This window comes from Balaenoptera physalus (genome assembly GCF_965194825.1).
Source record: "Balaenoptera physalus genome assembly, chromosome: 14".
In the NCBI taxonomy this organism is placed as follows: domain Eukaryota; kingdom Metazoa; phylum Chordata; class Mammalia; order Artiodactyla; family Balaenopteridae; genus Balaenoptera; species Balaenoptera physalus.
The window spans coordinates 56,151,252-56,164,172 of NC_138893.1; the positions used below are offsets into that span (position 1 = coordinate 56,151,252).

At 40.1% G+C, this 12,921-nt stretch overlaps 1 protein-coding gene and 1 long non-coding RNA gene across 3 annotated transcripts in view; one reads left to right on the forward strand and one right to left on the reverse strand.

Annotated features, from left to right (window-relative positions):
• LOC309642380 (uncharacterized protein) overlaps nucleotides 1–12,921 on the forward strand; it is a 199,486-nt gene that overhangs the window by 80,905 nt on the left and 105,660 nt on the right. The window lies entirely within an intron of this gene.
• LOC309642425 overlaps nucleotides 1–12,921 on the reverse strand; it is a 151,796-nt gene that overhangs the window by 16,487 nt on the left and 122,388 nt on the right. The window lies entirely within an intron of this gene.

Sequence of the window (12,921 nt, forward strand, 5' to 3'; positions counted from 1 at the left end):
ATCACCACCGTGCTACCTGAAGCCAGCCTTGGTTACTTCATTTAATTGACAGAGATAAAGTATTTCCCTTCCTACTTTGCAGAGTTGTTGTGCAACTAAAGTGCAATGATGTGGGCAACAGCACCAAGTCACCCGAAAAGCACTTTACTGGGAAAGCAAGGTGTATTTTTAAGTAGGGAAAACATATAATTTATCCTTCAAACTGGGATTTTTTTTTTTTTTTTAGAGTAAAAAGGGGAGCTCGTTTAAAAATTACGCAGGGCAGTAGGCATAAACTGGTACTGCCCTAGGCAAACTGGGACAAATGGCCATCTGAATTCTAACTTAATTAACATATACCTTTGCCTTGTTCTTAAAAAGAATTTAAGGCTCCTTGCAAAAATATGTGCACCTGATTTTATTGGTGGTCGTAAAGGTGTTTTGGTGGGGAAATTGTAGGGAGGGGTGGTGAGGGTGGTAGCTCATGGTTATGAAGGAAGAACCAAGAAGCTCCTCCAAACATCTAGAAATCAAGTGCAATTTCACAGTTGCATTCTGAGATTTAGATGTGCAGAGCATCTGAAGAGCCCGTGAGATGTTGTGATTTATAAGAAATATATATTTGGCCACATTCAGATAAGCAAAATATATTTCTCACATATATTTGATCTTCCACCTGGGTTCCTGGCTCATAGCTCTCAAAATCCTTGGAATTTCCTGAGCAGTAAGAGCAATGGGAACATGTTTTGTTATAATATTTGGTTTCTTATCCTCAGGTCCTGGAATGGCTTCTGAGCCTTAGAGGTGAAACAGATGTCTTGTTATTCGTAACAAGCTTCTTTCCACCACAACTGGGTTTAAGTTAAATGGGGGGACTTTTCAAAAGCACCTAAGGATGGGGGCTCATTGCCATGGTAACCAACCCTGGGATTAGAGGGTTGGCACTTTCGGTCCCACCCTCCATCTCCACTCTCCACTCCGGGGTGGGGGGAGGGGCTAGGGACTGGAGATTGAGTTCAATCAGCAATGGCCAGTGATTTAATCAATCATGCCTATGTAATGAAGCCTTCATAAAAAACCCAAAAGGAGGGGTTCGGAGAGCTTCTGGGTTGGTGAACATGTGGAGGTGCTGGGAGAGTGGTGTGGCCGGAGAGGGCATGGAAACTCAGCATTCTTTCCCTATACCTTGCCTTATACATCTATTCTATCTGGTTGTTCCTAGTTATATCTTTTGATAACAAACTGGTGATCTAATAAGCAAAATGCTTCTCTTGGTTCTGTGAACTGCTCTAGCAAATTAATCAAACCCGCAGAGGGGGTCGTGGGAACCTCTGATTTATAGCCAGTTGGTCAGAGGTACAGGTAACAACCTGGACTTGCAACTAGCATCTGAAGCCCAGGAAGGGAGACCTTGGAACCTCCAGTTTATAGCAGGTTGGCCAGAAGCACAGGTGATAACGTGGGCTTGTGACTGGCATTTGAAGGCACGGGGGCAGTCGTGTAGGACTGAGTCTTTAACCTGTGGGATTTACCTGTGCTATCTCCAGGTGACTACTGTTAGAATTGAGTCGAATTGTAGGACACCAAGCTGGTGTCCAGAGAACTGTTGTTGGTGTTGGGGGAACCTCCACCCCACCATGGTGGAATTGGGTCCAGGAACACTTTTTTTTTTTTTTTTTTTTTAAGCCATGGTTTGTATGAAGATCCAATTATTTTTGAATTGTGTAGACTATTAGTAAGAAGGAATCCTTTTTTTTTTTTTTAAACCAGATTTTACATTTTATTCAAATCACATTTATTTTAAATTTATTTATTTATTTATTTATGGCTGTGTTGGGTCTTCGTTTCTGTGCGAGGGCTCTCTCCAGTTGCGGCAAGCGGGGGCCACTCTTCATCGCGATGCGCGGGCCTCTCACCATCGCGGCCTCTCCCGTTGCGGAGCACAGGCTCCAGACGCGCAGGCTCAGCAATTGTGGCTCACGGGCCCAGCTGCTCCGCGGCATGTGGGATCTTCCCAGACCAGGGCTCAAACCCGTGTCCCCTGCATTGGCAGGCAGACTCTCAACCACTGCGCCACCAGGGAAGCCCCAGGAACACTTTTAATCTCCCTCTGGAAGTGATGAAGACGCTGGTTAGGAAGTGAAAAGAGAAAGAGAAGAAAATAGGTACCATACCAGTGTTGACTAAGGTGACAAAAGGGTAATGGAATGATTTTGGTCTTGGAGTTTATTCATTTAACTTCCTTTCCCTCTGCTGCTGACCTTGATACATGAATGATATCAGTTACAGTCATTCTTGTTTGCTAAACAAACAAGAGCCATGAAAACTTAAAAAGCTACTGGTAAGAAAAGTATAGATCAGACTAGAAGTAAGAAGACATGGCTCTGTTGCAGCCCCACCCAGCAGAGGCTTGGAGTGGTTAAGTTCTTCTTTGAACATTGTTATTTCAAGGCTCTGGTGACACATTGAGCTGGTGAGAGATGGATTTCCCCTATAATATGAAGAGTGGGGCAGAAATCCTTACTTTTGGGGAGACCAGCTCAGCCCATTGCAGTGGTCTAGGTGAGATTTTGACCTCAAGGCAGAGGAGGCAGGGAGGAAAGATAGATTCTGAGTTAGCTAAGAGATGGAATGGACAGAATAAGTTGACTAGATGTGAAAGAGCATTGCTTCTGTATGCAAAATCATGCAGTGTTCCAACTGAAATTCTTCTGTTCAAAGGAATTCAATCCTCCAGTGAAAACAGGAGCTCTTGACATGATGCCAGCTAGCCACGGTGGTGGTAGCACCCCTATAGTTTTGGTGTCAAGAAGAAAGAAGATGAAAGTAGAAGAGAGGTGGGCTCTAGCTGTCCCATTAACAAGTGAGAGTCCACAGTCCTCAGAATCCCAGTGGTGGCGAACAGAGACCTTCAGCAACTGCAGGAGTTCAACTCCTGAATTCCACTATGGTTTGAATGTCAGGGATGTTCTTAAGTGAGACGTTTGTAAATCAGGAGCTCTTTTCCTGGTATGTCTACCTGCTGCATACCAGGCTGGTATCTCGGTACTGATTTGAAAGACTGCACATTTTTCCTCCAAAAAAGTTAGTTTCTTATTCTTTTAACTAATGCAACTTATGATTTGGAAGATGGCAGTTTGTTCCAAGGAGTGAGGTTCAGTGTTTTTGTTTTGGGGAAAATGAGTACTGTGGAACATAAGATCATAATTCTAAATGCCTTGGTAAATGAAAGAGAGAACAAGCAAAAGAGAGGTGTTTTAGTAGAAATGTAGGATCGTACATCAGAGAGGCAAAATGCACTGTTTCAATAGATGATGAAGAACTGACTCTGGAAATATACCAGGAAGAAAAATGCCAGGGTTGGTTCCTCAAAAAAATTAAACATAGAGTTATCTTACAAGCCAGCAATTTCACTTCTGGGTATATACTCAGAAGAATTGAAAGCAAGGAATTGAACAGATATTTGTACACCAATGTTCATAACAGCATTATTCACAATAGCCAAAAGATGGAGACAACCCACAGACCCATCAATGGATGAATGGATAAAGAAAATGTGGTATATACATGCAATGGAATACTATTCAGGCTTAAAAAAGGAATGAAATTCTGACAGATACTACATGGATGAAACTTGAAAACATGCTAAGTGAAATAAGCCAAACCTAGAAGGGAAAATACTGTATGATTCCATTTATATGAGGGACCTAGAATAGTCAAATTTATAGAGACAGAAAATAGAATGGTAGTTGCCAGGAGCTGAGGGGAGGAGGGAAAGAGGGATTATTGTTTAATGGGTACAGAGTGTCAGTTTGGGCTGATGAAAAGAGTCCTGTGATCGTGGTGATTGTTGTACAGCAATGTGAATTCACCTAATGCCACTGAACTGCACACTTAAAAATGGCTAAAATGGTAAATTTTATGTTATATATATTTACCACTATTTTAAAAAGTTAAAAATATGCCAGGGAAAACCCTTCTGAGGGTATTCAGTAGACAGCTAAAAAAAACCAGCAATGTAAATCCAAAGTTGAAGTAAACCCGGGTCTGCATACAAACTGAGGCATACAAGATATTTTCCCCAGCACTGGCCATACCCTCTCTTAAGTTCTGGCTCATAATTATACAGAGGTAATGACTCATTAAAAAAAAAAAAAAGGAAATAATAAGAGGAAGAGAGGTAGCATGGTATTGCATATTCCAGGCTTCTGAAACTTTTCCATCCAAGTATCCCTCACAGCTAAGACGTGGGAACTTGGAACTCTAATTTCTGGAGACAGAATTTAAAGCCCCAGAAATGGGAAGCTTCTTTGAAGTTCTGTGTCCCATCTTCAAAATTTATGCCAAGTTTCTATTCTAATCCCTAATATATTTATGTTTATCTTAGTATCATTTTTTCATGTAACTCATTCAACTAATGTTGTTTCAGTGCCTACCCCTGACCGTTCACAATTCCTAGCAGGGGTAGAGTGGGGGACAAAAGAAGCAAGGCTGCATTCCTCCTAGGGATGCAGTGGGGGGTGATGGAGGAGTGAAAAAGGACTCCAGCATGACCCAGAATCAGGCAAAACCTATGCCCAGCTGTGTGAGTTTTGTTCGGCTTCCTGCTCCCTCCCCGTTGGACACACTGGCCAGGGAGTCAGAACAGTGCTCTGTGTGGTTGTGCGAGTCTGGACGCATGCGCTGGGCTCTCTTCATCTGCGTTTCCTCTGCTCAGAAGTCACGGGGCTGGATCCCCAAGCCGTCACTGTTGGGCAGAGGGGAGCCCTGCAGGCCTTAACATGGCCGGGACTTTCTCCAGCCATCCCTTGCTTTACTACTCTCTGTTCCCACTCTCTCTGTTCCCACGCTGCAAAGGATAGCTCCCATATAAATGATTTCTGGGGCTCCAGGGAACCTGTTTCCTCCTGAGGGAACTTGCTTTCTGTTTACGGATTATCTGAGAGTGAGGATGTCTGAACTTTAAACTTGGCTGTATATGATTAAAGTACAGCATAATCCACTTTACTCCCAAGTTTGTTATCATTTGGGATTTGGATTCCACCCAGCTCTCTTAAATAATTACTCTGAATGCTCAAAATACACCAAGCGCTGTTAAATGCATCATTACATTTAGTCTCAGGTGAACTTTATCAGACAGTTTAGCAGAATAACTAAAAGCAGGGCTCTGGAGTCAGACTGCCTGGCTACCCTCCGGGCTGCCTCCCTTACCAGCTGTGTGACTTCAGACACGTGACTTAGACGCCTCCCTCTGAGCCACTGTTTTCACGTCTATAGAAAGGGATAGTAATAGTATCCAGCTGCTATGAGAATGAAATGAGGTAATAACATGTAGAACACCAGAGAGCAAGCACTTTTTTAAAAAGGTGAGTATATTATTGCCCTCATTTTACAGAAGGGAAAATTGAGGCTCAGAGATGTTAAACAACTTGCCAAAGTCACGCTGATAGGGAAGGGCAGAGGTAGAGTTGGAACCCAGGACCATCAGAAGTTGAAGTCCATGATCCAGACGATTACTCATCCAGAAGACAATTGCCAGGATTGCTGGCTTCCAAGAGGACCTCATTAGAGCACAGTTTCTTTCACTTTATATCCTGGCTTTGACCTTAAGGCCATTACTGTGGCAACATTCCATGACTACATTCTACACTACAGTGATGCTCTGTGGCTTGTCTCTCTAGCTTATGGTGTCTCCCTAGCATCTTAACTTTCCCAATAATGGGATTTAATGGGAAAGGAGAAATAGAGCAGACAGCAAGAGAGTGGAGGGAAAATAATAGAGTGCCCCAGACAGGCAGAGGATTCAGGAAGGGACTGAAATCAGGTCTGTGTTACTTGTGGGGACCTATTCACTTTGCAAATTGCCTATGAACAACCCCTCACGCCTGCCCTGAGGGTTCTAGCTAAGACCCCAGCTTCGGACAACAGAAGTGAGTTAGGAAGAGAGCAGAGCTGTGGACACTGGCATGTGATAATGAGATTATCATTATGGTTGAGATAATAGGTTGGCTTTGGTTAATATTATTATAAAAATTGCTTTGCTTCAGAGCATTTTAATTTTTAATAATATGAGTCCTCAAGGGAGGGAGAATTAGGCAAAGGGTCAGACATCAGGGACTTCCAATATTAAACCATAAAGCATTATTTACTTTACAGACAAACAGACGTATGGACACACACACAGAGTTCTTGGCGAGTACAACCTTACGGAGGCCAGCATTGGTTTTCTGGAGCATTAGCAGTTTCTCCCTCAGTGGTGGTAAGGATGGGAAGCACCCAAGAAGTTCCACTTTTACACAAATCCAGGTATATTTGTTTAACCTTTCTGCTTGTTCCATATGTACATTTTAAATTATAAAACTAGGTTTTGAAATTTCATGCAATATTTAATGCATGATAACATTTTTGATAGTACAAAAGGGTACACAATGAATAATAAAAACTTTTCTCTCTTCCCTCAATCCCACTTCTCAGAGGCAATCGCTGTAAACAATTTATGTTTGTAACTCTTCTAGTGATTGCCTTTATACTCTTCTTAGGTCTCTTAGGTCTTATACATTCTTAGGTCTCTGGTTACTGATTTATTAACTTTAGATGATTTCTTTTATTCTGCTTTGGAAGATGAAGAATTTTAGTGTATTTTACCACCTCCTACTTTTCCTTGTGCCTGTCATATCTTTTCGATCAACTGGTGTCTGGCTAAGTTGGCATCTGCCGAGGTGGGGTCATATTTCACTTTAGGATAATAATGGTTGCCCTTTGTCAAACCTGTATTCTTGCCAGGCAGGCAATGCGCTATCAATTTATATATGGTAATTTAATTAATCTTCAGACCCATGCTACTCAAGAGGCACTACCCCCATTTTACAGATACGTAAAGTTAGGTTTTGGCTAGTTATGTTTCTTGCTCAGAGTCCTATAGTTAATGACCGTTGGAGTTAGACTTAGCCTCGACTCTCTAACACCCAAGCCCACTTTCTTTTTAAAAATATTTATTTATTTATTTGGCTGCACCAGGTCTTAGTTGTGGTACTTGGGATCTTTAGTTGTGGCATGCGGGATCTTTAGTTGTGGCATCCAGGATCTAGTTCCCTGACCAGGGATCGAACCTGGGCCCCCTGCATTGGGAGCGTGGAGTCTTAACCCCTGGACCACCAGGGAAGTCCCCCAAGCCCACTTTCTTAACCATTACTGCCCTAGAATAACAAATGCCTTAAGGCCAGTCTAGTTCTGCCAAGGTGAATAGTTCCTTCATTATGCAAGTTAAGTATGTATACGTGTGTGTGCGTGTGCACATGTTCATGTGTATCCATATTTATAATGTAGAAATAAAATATATGACAGTGCTATATTAAAGAATGGGAGAGGAAAAATAGAAGGTTATAAGGTTCTTCATATAGAGATACCTTTGTTATTTTGTGGGTGACAGTCAATTATCTTTTAAAAATAATAAAAAGGAGGAGGAAAATTTTTATATATACTCAGATATTTACCATTTCTGGCACTCTTCATTCCTTTGTGAAGAGCTAAGTTTCTATATGGTATCATTTTCCTTTAGCCTGAGGAACTTTTAAAAACATTTCTTGTGGAAGAGATTCTGGGAACAAGATGGTGGAGTAGGAAGATACAGAGCTTACCTCCTCTCATGGGCACACCAAAATTACAACCATTTACAGAGCAACTGTTGATGAGAAAGACCGGCATCTAACAGAAAAAGATTTTCTACGACTAAAGATATAAAGAAGGAACCACAACAGATGGGTAGGAGGGGTGGAGTCGTGGTATAGTCATGACTCCTACCCCCGATGGGCACCCACAAAGGGGAGGATAATTAAAATTACAGAGGTTCTCCCCAAGGAACAAGGTGTCTGAACCCCACATTGGGATCCTCAGCCCAGGGGTCCTGTACTGGGAAGAAAAGCCCCTAGTAGGTTTGGCTTTGAAGGCCAGCAGGGCTTACTTTTGGGAGACTCAGAGAACTGTGGGAAATAGACTCCACTCCTAGAGGGGGCATACAAAATCTCACATACTCCAAGACCCAGGAAGGAAGTAGTAATTTGAAAGGAGCCTGGGTGAGACCCACCTGCTGATCTTGGAGAGTCTCCCAGAGAAGCAGAAGGCAGATGAAGCTCACCCTGGGGACACAGACACTGGTGGCAGCAATTCTTGGGAGCTCATTCTACCACTTGGACACTGGTGCTGAATTACAAGAAAAAAACTGCAAAACCCACAAACATGTGGAGGCTAAACAATATGCTACTAAACAACCAGTGGATCACTGAAGAAATTAGAGAAGAAATTAAAAAATACCTGGAGAAAATGAAAATGAAAACACAACAATCCAAAATCTGTGGGATGCAGCAAAAGTAGTTCTAACAGGGAAGTTTATAGTAATACAAGCCTACCTCAGGAAACAAGAAAATCTCAAGCAACCTAACCTTACACCTAAAGGAACTAGAAAAAGAAAAACAAAACTCAAAGTTAGTAGAAGGAAATGAATCATAAAGATCAGAGCAAAAATAAATGAAATAGAGATTAAAAAGCAATAGAAAATATCAATGAAGCTAAGAGCTGGTTCCTTGAAAAGATAAACAAAATCGATAAACCTTCAGCCAGACTCATCAAGATAAAAAAGATAGAGGGCCCAAATCAGTAAGTCAGAAATGAAAAAGGAGAAGTTATAACTGATACCACAGAAATAAAAAGGATCAAAAGTGGTTACTGCAAACAATTATTTGACAATAAAGTGAATAACTAGGAAAAATAGACAAGTTCCTAGGAATCTCCCAAGACTGAACCAAGAAGAAATAGAAAATATGAACAGACCAATTACCAACAGTGAAATTGAATCAGTGATTTAAAAAACAACTCCCGGGACTTCCCTGCTGGTGCAGTGGTTAAAAATCCACCTGCCAATGCAGGGGACACGGGTTTGATACCTCGTCTGTGAAGATCCCACATGCCACAGAGCAGCTAAGCTCATGCGCCACAACTACTGAGCCTGTGCTCTAGAGCCCATGAGCCATAACTACTGAGCCTACATGCCGCAACTACTGAAGCCTGCGTGCCCAGAGCCCATGCTCCACAACAAGAGAAGCCACTGCAATGAGAAGCCCACGCACCACAATGAAGAGCAGCCCCCGCTCACTGCAACTAGAGAAAGCCCACATGCAGCAACAAAGACCCAACGCAGCCAAAAAATAATTAATTTTTAAAAAATTTAAAAAAAAAACTCCCAATAAACAAAAGTCCAAGAAAAGATGGCATCACAAGTGAATTCCAGGACTTTCCTGTTGGTCCTGTAATAAAGAATCTGCCTTCCAATGCAGGGGACACAGATTTGATCCCTGGTCAGGGAACTAAGATCCCACATGCCATGGGGCAACTAAGCCCGCACGCCACAACTACTTAGCTTGTGCACCTCAATGAGAGAGCCCGTGTGCCACAAACTACAGAGCCCATGCACTCTGGACCCCACGTGCCACAACTACAGAGCCCACGCGCCCTGGAGCCCACATGCCACAACTAGAGAGAGAAAACCCACACTCCAAAACTAGAGAGAAGCCTGTGCACTGCAATGAAGAGCCCCCGTGCCTCAACGAAGATCCCATGTGCTGCTACTAAGACCTGATGCAGCCAAAAGATAAATAAAGAAATAAAGAAAAAAGAATCAAGTGAATTCTACCAAACATTTAGAGAAGAGTTAACATCTATCCTTCTCAAACTATTCCAAAAAATTGCAGAGGAAAGAACGCTTCTGAACTATTCTACTAAGCCACCATCACCCTAATACCAAAACCAGACAATGATATCACACACAAAAAATTACAGACCAATATCACTGATGAACATAGATGCAAAAATCCTCAACAAAATATTAGCAAACGGAATTCAACAATACATTAATAGGATTGTACACCATGACCAAGTGGGATTTATCCCAGGGTTGCCAGGATAGGTCAATATCCACAAGTCAATCAGTGTGATACACCACATTAACAAATTGAAGAATAAAAATCATATGATCATCTCAATAGATGCAGAAAAAATCTTTTGAAAAACTTCGACATCAATTTATGATAAAATCTCAACAAGGTGGGTATGAAGGGAACATACCTCAACATGATAAAGATCATATATGATAAGCCCACAGCTAATATACTCAACAGTGAAAAGCTGAAAGCATTTCCTCTAAGATCAGGAACAAGATAAGGATGGCCACTCTCACCACTTTTAATCAACACAGTATTGGAAATCCTAGCCACAGCAATCAGGCAAGAAAAATCCATATTGGAAAAGAAGGAATAAAACTGTGACCATTTACCAATTACATTCTACTATACACCGAAATCCTAAATATGGCACTAAAAAACTACTAGAGCTCATCAATGAATTCGGTAAAGTTGCAGGATGCAAAATTAATATAAAGAAATCTATTGAATTTCTATACACTAACAGTGAATTATCACAAAGAGAAATTAAGAGAATGACCCCATTTACCATCACATTAAAAAGAATGAAATACCTACGAATAAATCTAACTAAGTAGGTAAAAGACCAGTATTCAGAAAATTATAAGACACTGATGAAAGAAATTGAGGATGACAGAAACAGATGGAAAGATACACTGTGTTCATGGATTGGAAGAATTTATATTGTTGAAATGACCACATGACCTAAGGCAATCTACCAGTTCAATGCAATCTCTATCAAAATATCAATGGCATTTTTCACAGAGCTAGAACAAATAATTTTAAAATTTGTATGGAACCGCAAAAGACCCTGAAGCAACAGCAAAAGCAATCTTGAGAAAGAAGAACAAAGCTAGAGATATCATGGTTCCTGACTTAAGACTATACTACAAAACTACAGTAATCAAAATGGCATGATACTGGCACAAAAACAGACAAATAAATCAATGAAACAGAATAGAGAGCCCAGAAATAAACCTATGTATTTATGGTCAATTAATCTATGACAAAGGTGGCAAGAATATATAATGGAGAAAAGACAGTCTCTTCAATAGTGGTGCTCAGAAAACTGGACAGTTATGTGTAAAAGAATGAAATTGGAACATTTTCTCATGCCATATACAAAAATAAACTCAAAATGGATTAAAGACCTAAATGTAAGACCAAAACCCATAAAACTCCTAGAAGAAAACATAGGCAGAACACTCTTTGACTTAAATCATAGCAATATATTTTTGGATCTGTCTCCTAAGGCAAAGGAAACAAAAGAAAAAATAAACAAATGGGACCTAATTAAACTTAAATCTTTTGCACAGCAAAGGAAACCATCAACAAAACAGAAAGAAAGAAAAAACCCCTACTGAATGGGAGAAAATATTTGTAAATGATATGACTGACAAGGGGTTAATATCCAAAATACATAAACAGCTCATACAACTCAATTTAAAAAAAAACAAACAAAAAATGCAACCCCATTAAAAATTGGAGAGGACACCTGAATAGGCATTTCTTCTTTCTCTCCTGAGAAAGACTCTTATGCTTTGCTCTATGCCAGCATCTAAATGCCTATAACTTAAAGCTGGGGCATTTGGAGGACTTACCTCATTTGTTTCCCTCCTTCAGAGATTACAGTCCTGTGAAGCCTGTTGTTCATTATCTAAAGTATATGTTTTGAATATTTTGTCCATATTTATCGATATTTTATTTATGGCAGGGTGTAATATCAATTAGTTTATCACAGATTGCAGTCGAAGTTCTCTATCCTCAGAGTTTTGATCTAATAAAATGAAGGTCTGTTTGGTGATAGTTGTACTGAAAGCTTAGAAATTGAGATAGTCTTATCAAGCTGCAAGGCCACTTTGGGTTTGGTCCCATGCAGATATACAGTTACCAGCAACCCCTTGAGTCTTCAGCCAATAAACCAACCAAGTCTCTCACACCTTCTGAAATCCATCAACTTCTTCCTTTCACTATCCTTTCTTATTGGTTGTTTAGTGTAGGTTCAACTACTTGCTTAATGCCATGTTCTTACTTGTGGAGACTCTTTTTTAATGTTATTAGTTATCATAATTATTTTTGTTAAGTAATATTTTATTGAAGTATAACAATCATACAGAAAAAAATGCACAAATCATAAGTGTACGGCTCAAAGAATGATCACAGATTTAATGTGCCCATGGAATAATACCCAAATCAAGAAATATAACCAGTTTTCCAAAAGTCTCCCTTGTGCCTCCTCCCCATCAGTACACCCCTTCCAAAGATAACTAATATCCAGACTTTTAAAACTATCCATTAGTTTTGCTTGTTTTTAAACTTCATATGATTGTAATTATACTGTATGCACTTGTTTCTGTGTGGCTTCTCACTCAATATTATGTTTGTGAAATTTATCCTTCTTAGTGTATAGTGTTAGTTTTAGTTTGTTCATTCTGTATGACATTATAGTTTTTGAATATATCATGCATAATTATCAATATTGACTATTATAAGGGGCACTGCTGTATTTAGAACTATAGTATCTCTTGCCCATTTAACATATTTCCTTTGCAAAACCCTGGAGAGATTACGGGACCCTAGTTTCAAAAAGTGTTATCATACTTTGTTTATACTGAACTTTAAAACTCAAATTCATATTAATTCACAAATATCTATCAGTTGTGAACTATCTGCCAGTACCAGGCTAGACACCAGGGGACCTCTGAGGATTTCACCATCTAGTGAGAAGAAGTAGACATATAAATAGATAAGCACAATATACTGTAGTAACATGTTAGAGAGAGCCATAATTATGACTTAGTCAAAATTACTTTAAATGATATATATTTTTTAAACATTCAATTTTCACAAAAGGCTTCAGCCTGTATTAGTGGACCAATGTTCTGGAATTCCCAGAGGTGTCTTTACATTTAATTTAGACAGATTTAGAAAGATTAAAGAGAGTCATTCTTTTCAAAGGGTCTCAGTGTTC